Consider the following 16,132-nt stretch of genomic DNA (forward strand, 5'->3'; position numbering starts at 1 on the left):
GAAACCAAGCTTCTTAGCACTGGAATAAAAGATTCCCGGGGTGTGGAGAGCAGCACATGGTGAGTGGTACATGGCAAGTAGTACAGAGAAGGCAAAAGGAAGGAAGGAACTCAGGACCCAAGAATGCATCACATAAGATTCTCCCATTTTTAAAGGAATCAAAGAAATGGAAAATTCTGTTCCTTAAGAGTCCTTTTTGAGTCTCAGCTATGGCTCAACAACCCAAATGTTCCAGGCAAAGAAGGACAGCCAGAATGAAAGAAGGAGGAAAGATTCTAGAAGGTGTTTGTATCATCACAGTCCTATACCGTGGCAGGAGTCAGGTGGATGTTGATTTTGAACTGGTCCTGTTCTATCCCACCTAAGTACAAGGTGGCTCTCCTTCTCTTCTCCAGTCCCTTGATTTCTAGGGTTCCGGGCTCTGCAAGAGCAGTAGGGTGCTTCCCAGTGTCTAGAGTTTTTAAAACAGGAGTTGCTCACATTGACAAAGATGAGGGCCCAGGCAGGCGGAACTCCTGCTGGGTGTTCTATCCATGCCATGTCAGCTGAAAGGGCATGAAAGGGCATGACAGGAGAAAGACAAGGCAGTCGTCACGTGCTGACTCCATTCCTGTTTGAGATGACCTTCCAAGTTGGCCCTTCAGACTCTGGCACCACCACCTTCTCTCTTTATGCCTTTTCATCCTCTTTCCCCCATCCTCCAGCCCAGGGAATCTTGACATAGTCTAGAAGATGCCAGATGGACTCACAAAATATTTTCTAAGTTCTATTGTTTATGGCCTGAGATGATTTGAGAGCAATGCTATAAAAGAAGGATTGCCTTCTCTTTTTTTCTGGGTTCAGCAGTAGCCTTCATTCCCTGAGTCAGGAAAATGTAGACTGATTGCTTTGGCTTCTGCTCCATCTTTGGTAAAATAGTCATTGTGCACCAAAGCACAGGAAAAGACATGTTGGTTAATATAAAATGTTATGGAACTAGATATAGCCTTGCAACTTACATGAAGGGCAGTCTTTAAGTCCCACAAATAAAGGTTCTTGATCTCATACATGACTATGTATAGGTCTATAGTGGTATGTCCCTCTTTATATTTTCTAGGTTATGGGGGGAAATGTATCAGGTCTTAGGTTGACTAATATGTTACAAATTAAGGCATACCAAAGCACACTTGCCTTGTGAAATGTGCAATTGCATTTCCTCATGACTTCTCCTCTGCCTGGAATATCCTACTTTGACGGTGTAGGGAAATTCTCCTTAACCTTCCAATTCCAGCTCAGTTGTGTGGTTTCTCTATAAAGTCCTTCCTCGCTCTTCCTAAAGGTGGAATTAATGAATTATCTTTGCATCTGCATCCTCATAGGCTTTTATACCTACTTTCATTACGGTTTTAATTGATAGGTCTACTTTCCCCATTAGTTATGAGACCTCCAAAAGAGGCACAGGTAGTCTTAATATTAGTACCTAAAAAGTCTAGGTTTGTGCCCAGCAAATGGTAAAGTGCCTGACAAATGCTTAACCAAGTTCAATGAAAATTTATTCCATCCAAATTTGTATCTCAAACCCAGATCTCTATACAGAGCTGCCATGTTCCATGTCTCTCAAACTTACTTTAAAGGATTTTTAAAAACTAACCCTGAATTCCCATCCACCAGTTTCTTTCATTCAACAAATGTTAGAGAGCATATACCATGACAAATTTGTTCTAGGAACTTAAGATGCATCAGGGAACAAAACTTATACAGCATCCCCATAAAGACCTTGCCCTCAAGGGGCTTGCATTCTAGTTAGGAGAGACAATGAACACAGTTAAGAAGTAAATCACTGAAGTGCTGATTATAGAGAACTATGGCAGGGTAAGGGGCTGAGGAATGCCAGGTAACAGGTACAAGAATGCTGGGAATTCTCTCCTTGCTCAGAACTGAGCAGTGTATTAGAGGAGTCGAGCATGTGATGGTTATGAACACATTGTAAGCGATCCTTGAGCAGGATAACCTCTCCATCCTCATCCCCAACTCCAGCCACAAATGCCTTGGTTGAGAGGATGCAAAAGGAATCATAAAGGGAAGAAAACAACTTAGGAAACTTCCTCTACTGAAAGGCAACATGGGAAAACCCATTTCATGATCTAGAAATTCTTAGCCGAGACTTATGAGGAGGTCCCAGAACTAGAATGAAAGCTTCAACCCACCACTGATTTTGTGAATTTCAAAAACAGTAGGTATTTCATTTCAGAGCTCATAAAAGCTAAAAGGAATATGATTGCCTTGACTCTCTGGTGGATTCAGAGCCACCCACAGGAAAGCTCAGGGCCTGAGCAACACCAGACAATGGACAGACACCTGGTGGAAAGGAACAAAATAAGACAGGTCTCCGTAGGGACTCATGAATGAATGTTCCCTTTTAAATCATTTCAGTGTAGGGGCGCCTGGGTGGCCCAGTCAGTTGGGCAGCAGACTCTTGATTTCAGCGAGGGTCGTGATCTTGTGGTTCATGGGTTCACGCCCTGCATCGGGCTTTGCGCTAGCAGTGTGGAGATTGCTTGGGATTCTCTCTCTCCCTCTCTCCCAGCCCCTCCCCTGCTTGCATGCTCTCTTCTCTCTCAAAGTGGGTAAATAAACTTAAAAAAAAATTTAAGTGTAAAGATTTAAAAAATAAAAACAATTTTTGAGATTATTTTTCCCCTCCTCCCATCAAATGCAAAACCTTGTTTTTAAAAAACGTAATAGAAAGTCATCTGGCTTCTGTCTGGATAATTATGTTGATGAGTAACCCACTAACTCCCTTACTGGGAAGCAAGCATATTCCATTTTGTGACTACACCATTCGTTAAAAGTACTTTAGCCAGACTCTGCTATTCTATTATTTATACCCAGTTCTATCTCTCAAGCTCATAGGAACAAAATTAGGCATTTAAATTTATTTATTTTTTTTTGAGACACACTTTCACTCATGTCAGTGCAAGTTACTTCTTCTCTGGGCCAAACGTGGCAGATCTTTTCGGTACTTCTCATGCAATGTGGTTTCCAAACCTAACAACATCCTTGTCCTTCACCTTAGTGTGTGCTCTGCTTCATCGAAATCCTTTATAAAGTGCTGTTCCCAGTATCAAATTAAGTCCCATTATGGACACCACAAGAGAGAGGAGAACCGTGAGCTTCCAACTACACCTTCTGGAGTAATGGAAATGGTAGAAAGAATCCCTGGAGTCTGGCAGATGGGGCCGGAACCCCAGCTCTGACCCAACTTAGCCTACGCTCTAAGGAAGTGAATTTAGCAAACTTAACCTTGATCCTGGCATTTGTATCTCTTCTTTCCCTCCACATTCAGTCCTTTTCTACTTTTGTCTTCACAGATTATTTTGTTCTTTGTTTCTATACTTCTCATCTTTAAAAGAGGTGGAAATATAAAAGCAAAAAGGGATGTGAATGAAAGGAACCTGAGGAGGTATGAAAAAGTTTCTCATAGCAACTTTCCTTTATAGAAATTAGGCACACAGAATATTTCAATTACTAAATAAACTACCAATCTAATTTGCTTATCAGACTTCTCTGAAAGCGACCCAAGGGGAAGAACATTGAATCCTTTGCACATAAAAGGAACAGACCTACCTACCTACCACCAAGGTTCTACCCAGTGAAATCAGGAGAGGTCAGGGGAGGAGATGTGAGAATTCCTGGCTGGAAATTGCCTTAGGTATATTGAAGAGGGAGAGGGCTTGCAGGGTAGCAGCATTTTTCTCAAGGTCACCAGCCCTCTGTAGCAATTGCTGAACCAAGCCTATGGTTCTCACCACAAGAAAGCACAGTGTCTTTAATAAGAAAATTTGAGGACTAAATAAAATAGGTCTCAGCTATTGTAGACAACTAATAGATTAGAATGTCTGTCCAAATTGCATTTGCCTCATAAATTTGTTTATCGTACTTTCCTAATAGTATTCCAAAACGCTCACATAAATTATGTCAATTTCTCTTCACAGCAGTTCTGTGAAGAAGGTGCAATTGTCTTCTGTTGATCAGTGAGGAAGCTGGCTTAGAGAAGCAAAGGGACTGGACCAAGCACACAAGTAGGCAGATTCAGGTTTGCATGGGGACCCAGAGACTTTCTGGGCTGAGTCCATTCTTTGGACTCCTCTACTGCCTCTGCAGGTAGCAAGGGCTACCATCTTGTCCATCTTGCGTGTGTGTGTTTAAATATTAATTACAGTATAGTTAAAATACAGTGTTATATTAGCTTCAGCTAAAACATCATGACTCAACAATTTTATACATTACTCCGTGCTCATCGTGGTAAGCAAGTGTACTCTTAATCCCTTTCACCTATTTCACCCATCCCCCACCGACCTTCCCTCTGGTAACCATCGCTTTGTTTTTACCCCCGCAGACCATAAGCATCTGTCTGAGGCAAAAACTTTAAAATTTCTTCAAATTTCCAGGAACCAAGTTAATAGGGAGTGGTGGGGGGACATAAGCAGTCTATTGCATTTTTAATACCATTCCATGCAGGTTCACCTCTAATATTTGTGGGGTTCAGAGCCAGAAGATAAATGGAGCCCACATACCACAGGTCTAGATATCTAAAAGTGATGGCCAAACTAACAAATTGTTGGATACAATATACTCTATCTTCTTATCTTGAGAAATGTACCTTCAAAATGACCTGGGAGGACAGATGTGAGTTTGGATTTCTCAGAGTTCTGCATCGCCAAGTGGTAATGTAGTAAGATCGGCTTGATCTCAGTGTCCATCCTCCCCACTTCTCTTCCCACTCCTGGCTCTCCCTTACACACAGAGAGGTCTCCTATACATATGTGAAGGACCCTAGCTCACATGTGTAAGCTCTAACCAATCTCTCTCTCTCTTTCCATCCTCAGGACTTCAAGACATTTAGGCTGGGAACTCCAAAGTCTGAGATATCCAAAGGATAATCTAAAGAAAGCACAGCCCATGGATAGGCAATCTCATTCACCCAGAGGTTCCTTGTCTTGTGAATTAGGACATGGCCCCAAGAGAGCCAGTGGAAGGACCTTTCTTTCATAGGTCTGAAGGCAGTACTTATTATTTGATTTCATTTAGATGCATGTACATTTCTTTAATGGAGGCATTGGTCTAAGGGCATCTTGGAAAGGACATCCAGTTGAGGAGCTCAGTGCAGAATGCAGCATGCATTAAGTACTCAGCAAATGCTTGTTTAAAAAAATTGAATTTCAGGGGCTCCTGCATGGCTCAGTAGGTGCAGTGACTGACTTTGGCTCAGGTCATGGTCTCGCAGTTTGTGAGTTCGAGCCCCACTTCATCTCTGTGCTGACAGCTCGGAGCCTGGAGCCTACTTCGGATTCTGTGTCTTCCTCTCTCTCTCTGCCCCTCCCCTGCTTGTGCGCATGCTCTCTCTCTCTCTAAGAATAAATAAACATTTAAAAATAAAAATAAAGCATTGGATTTCATATTTAAGGCAATTTGATGCTCAATATTGAAAACAAACTAAAAGAAAAGCAATATATTACAAAATATATTTGAAATATATATCTAGAAGACACCAACAACCTGATAGTAAAAATGCTTGTATATATGGGAATTTGGGTAAATTGCAAATTTTAGTTATCGTAAGTAGTTCTCCTATGGACTTCTGATATGTATCTTTTGGTGAGCATTTGTACCCATTTCTATTGGGTATACAACCAAACGCTGCTCAAAGTGATTGTATGAATTTGTACTTCTGCCAGCACTATATGATAGTGATTGTTCATATCCTCACCAACACTTAATATTTTTCACCTTTTTGGATTTAGTCATTCTGGTGTCTGTGGAGTAGCACTATATTCTGATTTAAATTAGTATTTTCCTGATGTCTAAGGAAGTTGAGCATCTTTTCATATATACTGGTTACTTGGACCTCCGCTTTTTGAAGTGTCTGTTTAACTCTTGCCATATGTGTGTGTGCACACACACACACATCATTATTTTTCAGTTATTTGTAAAAATCACATTAAATTATTAACTGTGCTTTCCTCTAGGGAGTGAAATTTTTTGGAAAGTAGGAGGTGGGTGGAAGGAATGAAAGAACAAGGTTTTTTATACTTTTAAGCTCTAGTTTTGTTTTCAATCAGGAAACGTAAGACCTGAATTTGCATAACAAAAACCTCATCCGTATCAGAAGCTGAATATTTATACAATATTCATATGATACTAAAGCTCTGTGCTTATGAAGCGCTCAAATGGCAAGTTCCTGTAGTAGATTAGATACAGAATTTGCTTTATAATAATCTGATTCACAAGCAACGTTCTACAAATAACATCTGTTGTGTGATGTGATACAAGGTACCATCGCTAATTAATTAATTATTTTTATACAATAAAAAACATGGATAAATCAAAGCAGTTGATACATAATAATCACTTTATTTCTGCTGACTTGAATAAACGAACATATGATGTCAGAATTTTTTAATTTGCCTATATGCCTTATTATCCACTTTATCATTCATTTACCTTATTTGTCTAATTATTTAATGCTTTTCTAGTTTCCTTATTCTAAACGAGGACTTGAGATGGTTTGCAGAGAAATATATAAGCCATAAAGATGAATAAATAAAACAAATGAGAAAATGGGAAAGAAAGGAAAAGAGGGGATAAAACTAACATAACAAGCAGGGATACTTAGCCTTTGAAATTCGTATCATAATGTCCTGTTCATTTGCCAGAAGTCAGACACAATATTGGCTCTGTCGATTGGTGACTATAACAAATAAGAAGAAAACTATAACAAATAAAAAACATCTGCAAGATGTACCCTACCCATAGGTGAAAGCCAAGCATTGGAAGGGCATCTTCTTCTAAAACCAATACATTCAAGAAGTTGTTCCTGGAGGTCATCTTACAGGGATTTGACATGGTGGGCTGGATGATGTATTGGTGACATATATGATAAGACTGAAGGACCTTCTTTCCTTTGTGTGGAGATACCCAAAACGGAAAACTTTGCCAGAAATTACAGGCAATCTCATACTCACCTTTAACTTCTTTTTAACACAGCCATTGATAACATTTAATTTTAAGAAACAAAGTGTTTACTTCATAGTAACCACAGAAAGTTTGGTTCAAAAGTTATTTCAATTTACTAATATCTTAGATTTGAGAATATTGGTGTTTAAAATTTAATTGCCCTCTGGGGCACCTGGGTGGCTCAGTTGGTTGAGTGTCCAACTTTGACTTAGGTCATGATCTCACAGTTCATGAGTTCGAGCCCTGTGTCGGGCCCTGTGTAGTGCCCCTCTCCCACTCGTGCTCTGTCTCTCTCTGCCTCTCAAAAATAAAGAAATGTAATAAATTTTGTTTTTTAAATTTAATTGCCCTCATAGTTCATGAAAACATTAAAGAGTCTATGGAACTATGTGTTCCAGGGTTTAAACAAAATCCATCCAGATAAGCAAAAACCAAAATGAGCAAGGTATCTGAGATTTATTTATGATTTCCAGCTTTCTTGGGATTATTTGAAGTAAAAGGTTGATCTATCAACTGCCTTTTCTGGGGTTTATTAAGTTTACTAGAAATATATCAATTGTTTCATCCATGCTTATGACATACAAAAGAGTTAAACAATTTTAACCACATTTACATGCCTTATACATGATGAATGCTGATTTCATCCTGAAAACTATCAAAATACAATCCAGAACCTGTTTTTTACCCCTTGAGATCACTATCTGAAAATAATTTTACAGAAATAAACAGCCTCATTAACTTTAAATTATTGTAAACATCTATAACAGGACTGGTAGGATCAGCAGCCCTACCAGAATTTCTGGACATGAAATTCCAATTTTAAAATACCTTCTTTTGGTCAAGATTTAATTTGTAGAGTGGTCTTGTCAAGATTCAAATATATTTATTTGAGATGAGCAACAAAATTAATTTATTTACTAGAAGTTGTATATGCATTCACAGGGATGAATGAAGTGGTTATACGTTTTTAAAACAATTTTTAAAACATTTTAAAACCTGTTTCATTTATATTTTCCCCCAATAATTCCACATTTGAGACTGTATGCCAGATATTACATTCATTTATTCCCATTTTTATTAATTTATCCATATAAATACAAAATTGAGCTGCTGATCACTATGAGATAACATTGAGTTAACACAGTTTCATTCAATAGGGAGGAATTTGGTGTTGTAGATTTTCTATCTGGTTTTATTATAGGTAGTGTATATTTTGCATTAGAAGAAAGTGACTTAGATATAGATGTAGCTATGTCATAATACTATATATGTATGCACATGTATTCTAGAATTTTGCTTTAATTTTGAAATATAATATATCTCTATGGTAAAAAAAAAACACAAAAGGATATAGAATGAAAAATTATTTGCAACATATAAAACAGAAGAAAAATTTAATTAACATAAAAGGAGATCTTAAAAACTGATTTATTGGGGCACCTGGGTAGCTTAGTCAGTTAAGCGTCCAACTTTGGCTCAGGTCATGATCTCACAGCTCGTGAGTTCGAGCCTGGCATTGGGCTCTTGGCTGACAGCTCGGAGTCTGGAACCTGCTTCAGATTCTGTGTCTCCCTCTCTCTGCCCCTCCCCTGCTCATGTGCTCTCTCTCTCTCTCTCTCTCTCTCTCTCAAAAATAACATTAAGAAATTTAAAACAACTGATTTATTAAAAATAGACAATTTAGTGGAAAAATAGGCATTTCAAAGATGATTAAGAAGAGACAATTCAAAGAAAAATAAAAATAAAGTATTATGAACATATGAAAAGATGTTCAAATTCATTTACTGCTAAGAAAATGTAAATCAAAATAATAACTTTAAATCTATCAGATTGGAAAAGATAAACATGTTAATAGCATACATTATTAGGGTGCAGGGACAAACACCTTTTCAGGACAATTTGGCATATCTATAAAATTTTCAGTGCATATATTCTTTTGGCCAGAGATTCCACTTTTAGAGGTATATATTTATAGATAAACTCACAAAATTTTGCTAAATTATATGAATGAAAGCAATTTCAAAATAATTCTGCATTCTTTACCTTGTAACTTTTTAAAATGGTATATTGTTTTGATACAGAAAATAATTTTTATTTGGTCATACTTATCCATTTACTTATCACAGGCTATTAATTACCTTATATAGTCAACTCCTGTGAGATAGGACAAAGTACCCCCACTTTTCATCTGAGAAAACTGAGGCTCAGAGCATTTACCTACTCAGAACGAGAGTAGAGATTTGATCCCAGTTCTATCTGACTTCAAAACCTATGATATTTTCACCACATCAAACTCCATTTTGAAAACTTGAAAGATTGAAATCTTGAAGGTAGCTTGGGCATCATCACCACCACTGTTTGAAATCCTACCAGTCTGGGGACTACCAGACAGGAAGAAACTACTCTTTGCTAATACACAGTTCCACTAGTGAATTTACTTATTTCACTTCTTAGTTTTTGGTATATCGAGTATGCGTCCAAACCTTGCTCCACTATAGAGTGTTGGAATAAATGAAATCACATTTCCATATTTGGAAATGTATCTCTGAAGATACTAATGTTTTCAGAGATTTCCACAAGGGAAATTAACACATCAAAAAGATAGTGACAGCAAGCACATGGGGAAAAGGACACCCCCTATATAATGATGAGATAGATGGTACGGTTAATAACATTTTTAAAAGGCACTTTGGCAATAAATATCAAAATTTAAATTCCACATATCCTTTGCATCATCTCAAAAATAAATAAACATTAAACAAATTTTTAAAAAAAGAATGTGATAGACCAGTCATCCCTGATATGGGCTGCTGTCAGTGATTAAATAAAAATAATTGCCAAAAAAAACCCCTAAAGTATGAGTCAAATTCTATAAAAATGAAGAGCGAAATATCTGGTTACCCCAGGGGTAAAAATAGAGGAAGGGACAAGTGGGGAAAGGTGAATATTCACTCCTTATTTCATATAGTTCTGTGTATTGTGTGAATTTTTCCCAGTGAGTATGTAAAACTAACAAATCCACTCCTCATATAGTTTATTTTATGAGCTTTTTTTCAATGAGCAAGGACAACTTCTGTAATTTTTTAAAATGCAATGATGTTTTTTAAAGCACTGTGATTTTTATGAAGATAAAAGTAGCACATATGCTTTGGTTTAAGAAATAGGTAGTGTAGTCAAGCTGTGTAGACCACGTATTGAAATAAACCCTTGAAGCAAACTGAGGATGAAAGCTCACTTCTACTAACACAAAGCATTAGATTAGACAGCTTTTCTTTCAGTAAGAATTGTTTACCTTAAAATTTGGCATTGTTATTAAACCAACTTTCTTGAGATGGCCTAATACCCTTAAGCAAAAATGAATCTCAGAGAATGACAGTTGTGTTAAAAATTCCCATAAGGACTCTCTTGGGGAGATTCAACTGATTCATATACTTTGAGGAAAGGAAGAGCTCAAGTGGAATAAGGCTGGTCATTATTCCAGCTCCTACTAGAGATCAATTTCTTTTCTTTCTTCTAAGTGCTGGCACCCTATCCCTGTGCTTGGCAGAGTATTTTCTCTGCATAAGTTAGGGAGGGGTTGAGCATTCTTTCTTGTGGAGGAGCTGTCAGAATCCTTGGCACATTTTAGGTTAAGGCTGGATTACGCTATCATGGTAAAAAGTTTAGCTCAGGAGCTAATCTCTACTTTGTTAACTTATCCAGGCACGGGATTTACCAAGGAAAAACTGTAATTATTGCTCCCTAGTGGATTCAAAGAAGACACAATAGCTTTTCTGCTTGAATGCTTTGTATATGATGTACAAATCTCTACCCAAAATGAAATGTTTTAGTTGGAAGTTTGAGATGATTCTTTTAAAAACATAAATTCCAGATATGCCAGAAAGAAGGCTGGGCTGGTCAGAAAGTGTGGGGGTGGTGCTGTTATAGTTTACACTCAGTTGTTATGAATTGATAGAAATACCTCTGGGTGTTGCGGTGAGAGGTCTAGCAGTGTTGTGCAGAAGCAAGGTGTAACTGACTATGGTTTGTTTCTTCTCAGGCTCAGTCCCTAGGGTTTCCTCCCAAAGACCAGAGACATAAAACCCACCCTCCTTCGTCACCACCCTACCTTCTCTGGGTAAAACAGAAGTAGCTCAGAAACAGAACTTTGTGAGATTTTTTTTAATGTTTATTCATTTTTTTGAGACACAGAGAGAGACAGAGCGTGAATGGGAGAGGGGCAGAGAGAGAGGGAGACAGAATCCGAAGCAGGCTCCAGGCTCTGAGCTGTCAGCACAGAGCCCGACTCAGGGCTCAAACTCACGGACCACGAAATCATGACCTGAGCTGAAATCGGACGCTTAACCAACTGAGCCACCCAGGTGCCCCAGAACTCTGCGGGATCTTAAATGCGGTCATCATTTCCACGTAATTTTGATTGTCAAAGAAGGAAGAAGAATCCTTTGTAATAGTTGTTGTGAAATTAGGAAGAGTCATCAAATTACTGAAATAATGTACATAGACAGAATTCATGTAACAATAACTCTGCAGTGGAGACTGATAATTTTGTAGTATTATTAGTAATATGGTCAATTATTTGATGGAAAAGCCATTTCAACGTAGAACTTCATGAAACTCATGAGGGGGATGAAGGAAATCTGGGCCATGAAATAGTCAAGAAGGAAATCTGAACTCAGCACAACAGAAGCAATTACTTAAGCCGTGCTTCTGAGCACCAGCAATTGTCTGTATTTCATTGTATGTAATAATATATATATACTAAACTGCATTTAATTGTTGTTTCAACCATTGTTAACTAACCCTCTTGTCGTTTTAAGGAGCACAGTTAGAGAATCCTGTGGGCATTATTTTAGAAAGGTATCTGTGGCAGCCATGGTGGTGCTCAGATTTCCCCCCCAGAGAACTTTATGCAAGTACTGGGGTTGGCAGACAGCCTCCAGTGGCCACACCTTGGAATCTGCCATAATGTGGATGCCAGGGCCACACTTTCTCTAGGCTGCTCCCAGCCAGTGACTGGCCTACTAGAACTGAGCCACTTCTGTCCAATAGCAGATTCTTCTAAAGGGTAGTCTGTGCTCTGGGGCTCCCTGTCGACCTGACCGAGTCATTCTCAGAGCTGCAGTATCGTCTGAGACTCTTCCCACATGATCTTCCTTCCTTCTTTCCTTAGGTGCTAGACCTGCATCACAGTGTGATGCTCTGCTTGCCTATTCTGCTCCCACTCCCCCACGTCTTTCACAGGGGTCTCCTACAGTAAATCCTGCAAGCATCTAATTCTGTCTTGGCATCTGCTTCTTAGACAACTGGAAATGACATAGCATTTGAATTAAGTGGACCCTAACTTGCAATAGAGTTAAAAGTTCTCCTAAGTACTTTTTTTGAAGAATTTTCAAGCAGTACTTAAAAGCTTGCTCCAGCAAGAGTCATTGCTGTCTGGATGTGCTTTAGATTATTTACAAGGAGGCCTTGATTAAGGAGCCCCTTATCTGAACAATGGAGCTATTGCTGTTTAGAATGCTATGTATGAGAGAATCCTTAGGGACTTGGCTTTCTCTCTGACCCAAGTACAATTTGTCTATCAGCCAAAAAGAGTTGCTTCAAAGCCAGCTGGCCATAACTGTTTATTGGCATCTCATTGGCAATACTTTGCAAACATATGTTTGATGTTCAGGTTCAGAGTTCGTACATGCAGAAATCAAACAACTGAATAAGAGTATGATGTTGGATTTTTCTTACACTTGCCTCTGCTTAAAATGATAACCTATTCACTTTGGATGCCAAAATATGATTTTAGTATGATTAGATTCAGATTCAATTAATTAAAAAATAAATCAAGAGGGCCAGTTTACTTAAAATTTTCAGTCACATATATATGTATCTATAATATGTTACTTCGCCCTGCAGATGAGTGTGTGGGGTCATGCACTTTTTCACTTCTTGTTTTCTTATCCATTCTGTTACCCTATGTCTTTTGATCGGAGCATTGAGTCCATTGACGTTTAGACTGAGTACTGAAAGATATGAATTTATTGCCATTATGATGCTTGTAGAGTTGGAGTTTCTGGTGGTGTTCTCTGGTCCTTTCTAATCTTTGTTGCTTTTGGTATTTATATATATATATATATATATATATATATATATATATATATACACATACATACACACACATATATACATATGTATATATATACATATATAAAATATACATATATAAAATATACATATATATAAAATATACATATATATAAAATATATACATATATATATATATATATATATATATATATATATATATATATACATATATTTTCATCTTCTCTCCCCTCAGAGAGTCCCCTTAAAATTTCTTGCAGGGCTGGTAGGGCTGGTTTAGTGCTCACAAATTCCTTTAATTTTTGTCTGGGAAACTTTTTATTTCTCCTTCTATTTTGAATGACAGCCTTGCTGCATAAAGAATTCTCGGCTGCATATTTTTCTGATTCAGCACATTGAATATATCCTGCCACTCCTTTCTGTCCTGCCAAGTTTCTGTGGATAGGTCTGCTGCAAACTTGATCTGTCTTCTCTTGTAGGTTAGGGACTTTTTTTCCCCTTGCTGCTTTCATGATTCTTTCCTTGCCTGAGTATTTTGTGAACTTGACTATGATACACCTTGTGGATGGTCAGTTTTTGTTGAATCTAATGGGAGTCCTCTTTGCTTCCTGGATTTTGATGTCTCTTTCCCCAGGTTAGGGAAGTTTTCTGCTATGATTTGCTCACATAACCCTTCTACCCCTATTTCTCTCTCTTCCTCTTCTGGGACTCCCATGATTCTGATGCTGTTCCTTTTTAATGAGTCATTGATTTCTCTAATTCTTAAATCGTGCTCTTTTGCCTTAATCTCCGTCTTTTTTTTCTGCTTCGTTATTCTCTATAAGTTTGTCCTCTATATCGCTGATTCTCTGTTCCACCTCATCCATCCTTGCCGCCACTGCGTGCATCCATGATTGCAGCTCAGTTGTAGCATTTTTAATTTCATTCTATTTTTTTACTTCTTTTATCTCTGCAGAAAGGGATTCTAATCTATTTTTGACTCCAGCTAGTATTCTTATTATCGTGATTCTAAATTCTGGTTCAGACAAATTGCTTGTATCTGTGTTGGTGGAACCCTGGCTGTCGTTTTCTCGTGCTGTTTCTTTTGGGGTGAATTCCTGCTGAATTCTGTGGTTCAGGTTGTACAGATTGTTGTGTTAATCCTCCAATCAGTTTTCTAGGTGTATAGGATGGTTAAATGTTGGTCTGGCTCTATTTCATGGACGTGAGACACACAAAAAACTTCCATGCTGTTCCGCCATCTTGGCTGCTCCCCCACATTTTTTCACTTCTATAGCCCTCCTTCAAAGTGGCTTGGTTTTACATAGAAGGTGCCCCAGGTTCAATATTATACCCTGTGCAACTAATGAGATGCACAAATATAATTTAAATAGCCTGAAATATTTCTTGATAAAACTCTATTCATATTCAATTTTTAAGCTATTAAGAGCAGATTTTATTCACTATGTGTTACAATACTATCAGGAATTTTAGCATGATGAATTTATATGTTTCCTGTGTTATCTTACTGTTCTCTATGTGTGATGACCTATTAGATGGATTATCTCACATAACTCACATTATAACCTTATATGGTAGGCTACTTATTATCTCCAATTTAAGACATGGCAGCTGGGTTTTAGAGAGGTTGTATGCTCGCTCAAGGTTACATAGCTAGCTATCATTTTAGCAAGGATTTTATTGTGGGTTACTCTGACCCCAAGTCTATACTTTTATGTACACATGGTACTTCATTCCTAAATAAATTCCCTACACAATAAAAGAAAGGGGCCATGTTACACATTAATATGACATTGGGTAAATCTCTTAACTTATTTAGGAGAGTTTATAAAATAGAGTTTATAAAACAAGAAGGTTGGATTGGCCTTAAGCCCTAGACACTCTCTAGGGGTCCCTTCTGTTCTAACATTCCTTTACTTTAGATCTCATCTGGATAAGTTCCTACTAAAACATAATCTGAAAGAAAAATTATATACAGTGTAGGGTGCAAGCCTCTGCACATGCTGATTGGGTATTCCATGTCTTCTGAAATGTTCTTAAGTTTTATTCCTTCCTCTATCTTAAAAATGGAGTATATATGGCAAGAAAAGAAAAAGGTTTATAGTTTTGATGAATGAGTGTCCTGTGCTCCTGTTGAGGAATATGATTAAATTAAAAGCCATGAATAAATTTCAAAACCAAGACATCATGATTTAAGATGAATGAGTAGCTGTAAACTATATTTAACTATGCAAGTGAATTCACCCCAAGGTTTAAAAAGGCCATATATCCTACAAAATTTACATTAGTGTTACTTATTATAAATTCTAATTTAAGCAATATTATTCAGGGGGTAGGTCTCTGATATGTACATTTCCTCACCTGCACTCATCTTAAAGTCTCTAATCTGATAATACTAGTAAGTTATAATATCTGAGATAATGGCCATTTGGATCTAGAAAGGCCACTTCAAAGCTGTTCAACAATCAGTGAATGATCCAAATAGAAAGTCTCCTACAGGCAGTATGACATAAATTGTTCTGTTTGAAGGACTGGCATCTAAAATTTATCTTATGCTTGAAAATGTATAATTTCCATACAAAATATAGTCAATTTCATGTTTGTATTAGTAGACTGATGCCATATGGACAGAGTACTATTGTATAGGCCAGGTGGCACTGTGACACAATCTTGTAATTTCCTCCTCAGGGTTCTCTTCAGTTTTATTCATTCATTCATTATTCCCATTGTTGTATACTACTGGAAGCCTAGGGTGAACTTTCTGCCATTTTGGGCTGTAACAGATTGTTGTTGAATAACCTGCTCATCCTCCACTTGCTATTATCAGACAAACAATAGGAGTACTGAAAAGTGAAGTCAATATTTAACTCAGCAAAGCACTGAGAGTCCTAAAAAGCCCTAAGCCCAGTATTTACTTCATAAAATTACTCTTTTCACACCTTCTCTCTCCATCTGTTATTTTATCATCCACTTCAAGTTAAAGACACAACTTTTGCCCAATGGACCTGCCATTGCATTTTTATTATTTTTTTAAAAAATCAAA

This window comes from Panthera leo, chromosome A1 (genome assembly GCF_018350215.1).
Source record: "Panthera leo isolate Ple1 chromosome A1, P.leo_Ple1_pat1.1, whole genome shotgun sequence".
NCBI classification, from domain to species: Eukaryota; Metazoa; Chordata; class Mammalia; order Carnivora; family Felidae; genus Panthera; species Panthera leo.